The 8,235-nt window shown below is 36.1% G+C and overlaps 1 pseudogene; it reads right to left on the minus strand.

Moving 5' to 3' along the window:
- Window positions 1-1,999: 1,999 nt before the first annotated feature.
- Window positions 2,000-7,204, minus strand: LOC121266806 (annotated as a pseudogene).
- Between the last annotated feature and the right edge of the window lie 1,031 nt (window positions 7,205-8,235).

The following is an 8,235-nucleotide window of genomic DNA, read 5'->3' on the forward strand; positions in this document are numbered from 1 at the left end:
TGTGGAGATCAGGGAGTTTTGGCCCTTTAGCTTAGTAAATGGGGTATATAAGGTGATTGTGAATCATCTAATTGAGGTATTGGGGAAAATAATTACAAAACCCCAAAATGCTTTTGTAAATGGTAGGCATATTTTAAATGTGGTTCTTATCGCCAATGAATGCCTTGACAGTAGATTGAAAGATGGCATTGCAGAGATCATCTGCAAGCTAGACATGGAGAAGGCGTACAATCACGTTAACTGAGATTTTCTTCTTTACCTTCTTAGGAGATTTGGTTTTAGGGAGAGGTGGCGGTCGTGGATCCGCTAGTGCATATCAATGGTGAAATTCTCAATTTGGATAGACAGAAGCCCAGCTGGCTTTTTTAATAGCACACGAGGATTAAGACAAGGAGACTCATTGTCTCCATTACTTTTTGTTATTGTGATGGAGGTGCTAAGCAGAATGATCTCGGCACTGGTTAACAATGGTCTCATGATCGGCTTCTTGATTGGAACCCCGGGTAGGGGAATTATTAATATTTCTCATTTGTTATTTGCAGATGACACACTTATCTTTTGTGAGGCAGATCACAACTAGGTTCGAGCACTGAAGGCCCTTCTCCTTTGTTTTAAAGCAGCGTCCAGTTTGAAAGTGTACTTCGACAAATTAGAGATGGTGCCAATTGGTGGTGTTCATCATATAAGATAGTTGACTAGCACTCTGGGGTGTAAGATTGCCTCTCTTCCTATGACTTACCTTGAACTCTTGTTGGGGGCTGCCTTGAGCGTCTTCATTATGGGACACAGTGATTGAGAAAGTAGAGCGAAGATTGGCAGGATGGAAAAGAATGTACCTGTCGAAAGGTGATAGGATTACCTTGATCAAGAGTACAATATCTAATCTACCAACTTACTTTTTGTCTCTATTCCTTATCCCAACAAGTGTGACGTTTCGAATTGAGAAATTTCAATGTGATTTCTTGTGAAGTGGAGTGGGTGAGGAGTTTAAATTCCACCTAATCAAGTGGAAGAAGGTATGTTGCCCTATCTCTAATAGTGGTTTGAGTATTAGAAATATGAGAATTTTTAATTTGACGTTATTTGGAAAATAGTTGTGGAGATATAATAAGGAATTATAAGCCTTATAGAAATTAGTGATTGAGAACAAATATAGAGGCTTATGGGGGGATGGTGTACTAAGGAAGTGAGAGGGGCTTATGGAGTGGGGTTGTGGAAACACATAAGAAGAGAATGGAGGGTCTTTACTCAACACACAAGATTTCTTTTGGGTGATGGTTCCAGGATTAAATTCTGGAGTAATATTTGGTGTGGTAACAATGCTCTAAAGGATTTATTTCCTTCACTTTTCCGGGTTGCAAGTGTCAAAGATGTTTCAGTGGCTGAATTCATGATGATATCGAGGGAGCAAATCCATTGGAATATCAATTTTAGTCGGGCGGCACAAGATTGAGAAATGAGCAGGTTTGAAGACTTTTTCAACCTTTTGTACTCCATAAAACCGAACAACTAGCAAGAAGATATGTTGTGGTAGATACCCGCAGGTAAAGGTTCATTCTCGGTTCGCTCTTTTTAGAAATCTTTCACACGAGCCCAATATTCAGTTTCCATGGAGCAGGCTTTAGAGACAGAAGGCGCCTCCCAAAACAGTATTTTTTGTATGGACAGCTTCCTTGGATAAGATCCTCACAATCGACAATTTGAGGAAACGTAGGTGATCATTGCAGATTAGTGTTGCATGTGTAGAAACGAGGGCGAGTCTATGAACCATCTCCTACTACATTGTAAGACAGTTAGAGTGTCATGGAATAAGGTGTTCAATAGACTAAACTTGGCTTGGATTATGCCCAAGATAGTGGTGGCAGTTCTGGCCAACTGGACAAATCTAATAGGCATTCAACATATTAAAGTTGTGTGAAAGATGGTCCCTATATACATTATGTGGTGTTTGTGGCAGGAGCGCAATGGTCGGACGTTAGAAGATAAGGAGAGATCGCTCGAGGAACTAAAAGCTTTATTTATTAGAACACTATATACTTGGGCCATTGCTGTTGATTTTAATGGCCTAGATCTACATGATTTTCTTGTCTCTATTGCGCCTACATAGTTAGGGCATACTTTTGTATTGTACCTAGCTATGCCTATTCATTGATTAATAAAATTTGTTTACTTATAAAAAAAAAATGTATGTAAAACAAGCTGTAACTGCATTTTTGCTGAGTCGTATTCACTGTTGACCTAGGAATGGAATTATTCAATCATCTAGGGGTAACTTCAGTAATTGTGACGGGGACAGAGCTCATCTGATTGCTGGTATAGTCGGAGGATGACCCTTTCTTGGAGGAAGATGCCTCCCCTGACCCCGTGAAATGACCTGGGGCAGTAAGTTCCTTCTCATTGAGTCGGATGTTCCTCGAGAGCATGTCAACAACCTGGCTCATCAATGGCCTTCGGCTCGCTGCTGCTTGGGTGCAGAAAAAGGCTACCTTAATGTATCTAATCACTTCTTCCTCGGGGTATCCTTGCATTTCCGGATCCACGATCTCCAAGAGTCTCTCTTCTCCATACAGCTGCCATGCCTAATAGAGCAAAAAGGTTTGTAGTTAAAGAAAAGGTTGAGGAATTGTATAACAGCAAGACCAATAAAAGGGATATGCCATCACTAAAATTAAGAAAATGTATGGATTTGCCGTAGTTATTACCTGTTTCCTCCCAGACTTTCTCCCTAAATTAATTTTAATATAAGACTACCCACCAAATATTCAGCCATTCTTATGATTGATGTTCAATGGAGCAAAGAGGTTGATTAACAAAAGTAAAACTAGTTATGGCAGGTGAGGTTGGGTCAAATCCGTAGGGTGAGTGAAGAAGCAAGTTTGACTGCTTCTTCTTGTCAATGACAATTACAAAGATAATTTAGTACAAAGAAAGAAGCCAGCCAACTCATTAATGAGGGGAGCAGCGGATGTCAGGAGCTACCGAGAGTTTTGTAGAAAGTAGGAAACGGAAAAATGGACATACCCATTCCAAGAGAAATTTCTCTGTTCCTCCCCAGTTTGCCTTAGCACTGCTTCTGCTGCTAATTATTTCTAGTACAAGGACTCCAAAACTGTAAACATCGGCTTTCATGGTCAAATGACCACCCAAGGCATATTCTGGTGCTAAATACCCACTGCAGAAAGCAAAAGCAAGTTATGCATCTGCCTTTCACTGACCAGCTAAAATTTAAATCTCAATATAAACTCTAAAACGAAGGCCTTCTACCATTTTTAAATCATCATATAATCAAGATGATTTGGGTCAATCACAAAACTAACATACCTTCCTTGAATGTGGTGATGTCTAGTTCAAGTTAGATAAAAGTTAACAGGAATGCTGATTATGTAGGGAAAATTATAGACTGATCAAGTTTCGAAAGGTAAATCTTTAATGATGCAAGGAATATACAATTTCATATATGAAATCACAGTCAACCAGAAATCTGAAGGATAACATACGTTGTTCCAGCAATTCTCGTGCTAATGTGAGTGATGTCATCTGGGAAAAGTTTAGCCAGCCCAAAGTCTCCAATTTTTGGGTTAAATTCTTTGTCCAGAAGTATATTACTAGCTTTAATATCTCTATGCACAATATGTGGTACAAGATCTTCATGAAGAAATACAAGACCCTAGCAGTGCCCAGGCATATAGCAGATCTTTGTTCCCAATTCAGATTGATCTTTGGACTCTTTGAACCTAAAAACATTAGGAAACAGATTAAATTTTCAATCCTTCATCGAGTACGAAGACATTGAGCCCATCTTGCAGAATAATGCTGAATTACCTAATAATGCACGATCAAGGCTGTTATTTTGTAAGTATTCATAGACCAAAATCCGATGAGATCCTTCGACACAGTAGCCTACCAACTCAACCAGGTTTGGATGCCTGACATTTGATATGGTATTAATCTCGGTCAAAAATTCACGTAGTCCTTGCTTTGAATGGGCAGAAAGTGTCTTCACAGCAACTTCTATTCCATGTTTTAGGATTCCCTAGAAAAATAACAATGCACTAATTAAGTAAGATTTATCTTAATTTTTGAATACTAAATGGTCAAAAACCATCTTTGGATTCCTTTTGCAGTAATTATATGAACTTTCATATTTGTTCCTCTCCAAAGTTTGACCTCCAGAAACACATTCAACTTAAGAAAATCGAGCTTGAATTATATTCTTCGATAGAGAAAGTAAAGATTCAGAAAAATCAATTCACAGTGGTGGCTAATTTTGTTCAAGGTGCATCAAATTTTAAACCAAACAATGAAAAGTTGCTTTCCCACACCACTGGAGACCTGGAGTCAAAAACTTATTTATATTCAAAAGCCCATGTTTCACAACTTATCGTGAAAATGACCGAGCCAATGACATGGGATATGAAATATATAATAATAATAATAATAATAATAATAATAATAATAGTAATAAAAGAGTAAGCAGCAGTATCTATATGTCTCAACAATTCTATAAGAACCTCTAAAGAATGTTTTTAATAAGTTCAGGTTTTCCGACATTAGAAAGGTACATCATCTGCAAATTATGATACCTTGTAAACAGTTCCAAAACCTCCTTGGCCTAATTTATTGCTTGGATGGAAATTATCTGTCGCCAACCTTAATTCATTGTAGGAGAAATGTTTAATATTCCCAGGCAAACTCCCTATGCAACAGAAGGAAAAAGAAATAACTTAAAGAAAATCATAATTATGAAACAGAGAATTTAGCAATGCAGGAAAACTCAAGAAAATGTGGAGGGGGGAGGGGGGAGGTGCCATAAATATAAACATTGACTTTGCAGATGAGAGATAGTTACAATCCAAAGCATGGATATTCCCAATTTATGGTAATGATGAGATAATGAGACCAGGCACTGAGTCTGATACGAGTCACATGAAAAAATTTGACATACAATGGCAATACAACCCAGCACACACCAATAATTCTTTTTCAAGTCAGAATTAGGACAAACAGATGTAAAGGCAGCAAAGAACATATTGGGATGCTCAAATCAGGATGTCGCATTCTAACAGTCTGGGCCAGTCTCAAATTGAGCCAGTACTGTAAGTGAACAAATGTGATTTAGACATCGGTGGAGAATTAACCACAATCAAAATGGAATAAAATGCAAAACCTCTGTTGATTAGACATGAACATGCCACATACCTGACACCATGGCAAAATTTTTAGTGAGTACTATTAGATAGTTTTCCTTCTTTTTCTTTTTTCTTCTCATTTTAGGTAAAATAGTATATATTATTGGTGATAAGACTGGAGTAGACTACAATGCCATGATTACACCCATAGATAGAGATTTCCTTTTGGATGAACAATGAAGATACGTAGGAAATTTTCCTTCTTTTTTATAATGCTCAGAAAATCCTCATAATAAGGAAGCATAAAACTGCATCTGGCTTTGAACAGGGCTATGCATCAGTTGATCAAGGTACAAAAATTTATGATGTTTTGAACTTGGGTCCATATTTATGTGCCTCCTTAAAGAATGCCTCTTGTTCAACAGATTCCCAATCTATGAATCTGTTATAAGAATAAGTTTCACAAGCTGATTAGAACTACCTCAAAGTCCCCCCCCCCCCCCCCCCCCCCCCTCCCTCCTTAAATTTACAACGGTAAGCAATACTTGCTGTAGGACTAGTCCTTAAGAGCAATGGTGATGAAGGTATAGCTCAGGTTCAATGGCCTCAGGTTATGTTCTCATCTATATGCATAAAGAACCTGTGAGCAAAATGTTTAATTATTATACGCTCCATGTGTCAGGTAAGCAGTAAAACTTGCGGACGAGGGGGGGTGGGGAGGGTCTGGGGAGACGGAAAAGATCCACAAAAGCCATATCATTAAGTATGTAGTATGTGACCACAAACTGTTCCAAATCGTGAATATTGGCATATACAAAATGTTTCATGTGTCAACAAATAGTGTTATAACATTAACAATCACAGAAAACGGGTAAAAATTGCCCAGATTAAGCAGACATATTATGCATTACACATAACAAAGACAGATAATGTAACTCAATTTATAGGGCAGTTTCTAGAATACGAAACATGAAAAGAAAGAAGTTCCCTACCTACTATTTCACGATGAGCAGAGCTCTCTCCCCTCTTCACTTTTAAGGCCCCAAAGCAGCTACAACTCATAATATTATAAGTTATGTGACTACTATGTTCTTGTTGTAAATTATACCTTTCACCTGCAAAATGAAATGGGACAGATAAAGAAATAATTCAATATAAATTAACATTATACTTGCTTTTTCTTTATTGAGCTTCACGTGCTGTTTCCATATTTCTAACTAACTATTTGAGGACTAGGAAACAGATTAAATCAATAGATAATTAACTTATGACCTCATTTTGATCATCCAAATTTCCTAGAGCATCATGACTAAAACATAGTCATAATCCTCTCTATTTTTCTCTATGTTAGCATTTGTGTTATTGAAGTGAAAGACAGCACTGTCACCTACCGGATCACCTAAAACAAAATTTGGTCTTCGATAAAAATCAAACGCCAAACTGCTCATGCATCCAAAACGAAAGATATTCAGAATAGCAACCTAAGTCCCAAGTGCAGCATATAATCTACAACACAGAATTTCACAAGGTCGTATGTTCTATTCCTACAAATATATGTATATATGCATGCATGCATATGCATAAGAAGACGCAAAGTTAAACAAAATTTGAACGAACCGGCTCAGAAAACCAAATTCCCGTGCATTACGACCAAAACAAACTAAAAACTCAGACAATCTAAGCCCCAAAATAAACTAAGATACTAGCAGGAGCAACTTAAGTAATTACCTAGATTAACAGGGAAAACAACTTCAGCTCCCGATTTAGTTACGGAATCAACACATGGAGGAGACCTCAAAGGCTCCAAGATTTTTCTCTGCTCTGGCTTCTTCTAAATTTGCGTGCGTTGAAACTGTTCGTTAACAAAAAAAAAAAAAAAAAAAAACATAATGATAAAATAGGAGAGGAGTTGAAAGATGAGGCAGCAAGGTGTTTTGTCGCGTAATCCGTCGTCGTCTCAATAGGTTGAACAGGCTCCGCTGTGCGCCTACAGAGACACACCTCCTTTTCTTTCTCCTCCACGTACGATTTCACACTCGCACCTGCTCTTGCTCTACCTGGAGGGACCTTCGTCTATTTATTTTTATTATTTCTGTTATTTTCTTATTAACTTAAGTAGTTGAGTAATGGGTTTCGAATGTTGACTTTTGACACACCTACTTTCAAAGACCTGACATCTCTTTGTTTTTTTTTTTTTTTTTTTTTTTAAATAATATCTAGTTTTTTAAGAAAAAAAATTAATTCATAATTTTATTTTACAATTTATTTTCTTTGACGTGGTACATGATCAAATTAAAAAATATTTTTTATTATTAAATAAATTTAACATATCATATTTATAAATTCTTTTTATAAATCTAGCACTTTTTATATTTATTAATGAAAAAAAACTCAAATGATAAGTTTAGTCAAAATTAGAATTGAAATTTAGGAAATTGAAGTTGAATTCTAAAAAATGACTTTTCCTTTGATTTTTTTCTCTAACATTATTGGGGCCATACTCCGGTCCGCCCAAACTCATAAATCAAATAAATTTTAAAATAAATAAATAAATAACCAAAAAGAAAATACAAGTGGGAATGGGTAAAGTCTGTCCCAACTTCCAAACGTCAAACCATGTGGCGAGAAGGGAGATAATAATAAGAAGGAAAATTTTAATTGTAAGTAATTTTACGTATTAATATATATATTTATTTAATTTAATTGATCAGAAAATAAATTTTATTAAAAATAATATTAATTTAAATTTAAAATATAAAAATAATAATATTAATATACAAAATTGATATATAAATTTACTTATATATAACAAAACTCTAATAACAATCATTGCACGCATTCACAAACAAACGAAGAGTGCCTTCACCGCACGTTTCTCGTATTTTTCTGTCAATTAACTTTTAAGAATGAAGGGAAACTGATTTTTTTCTTTCTTTTTAATCTAATTTTCTTATTATAGACTACAATCATAAAGTAGGTTCCGTATTCTTTTGAACGATTAAGCCCACCTTTTTGTATGGAAGTTCTAGTGGCCGACATCGCCCAAACAACAATTTTCAATGCGAACAGTAAACGGGGCAATTCAGAATTGTCTGTTTTACTTTTT

Source organism: Juglans microcarpa x Juglans regia, chromosome 5S (genome assembly GCF_004785595.1).
Source record: "Juglans microcarpa x Juglans regia isolate MS1-56 chromosome 5S, Jm3101_v1.0, whole genome shotgun sequence".
In the NCBI taxonomy this organism is placed as follows: Eukaryota; Viridiplantae; Streptophyta; class Magnoliopsida; order Fagales; family Juglandaceae; genus Juglans; species Juglans microcarpa x Juglans regia.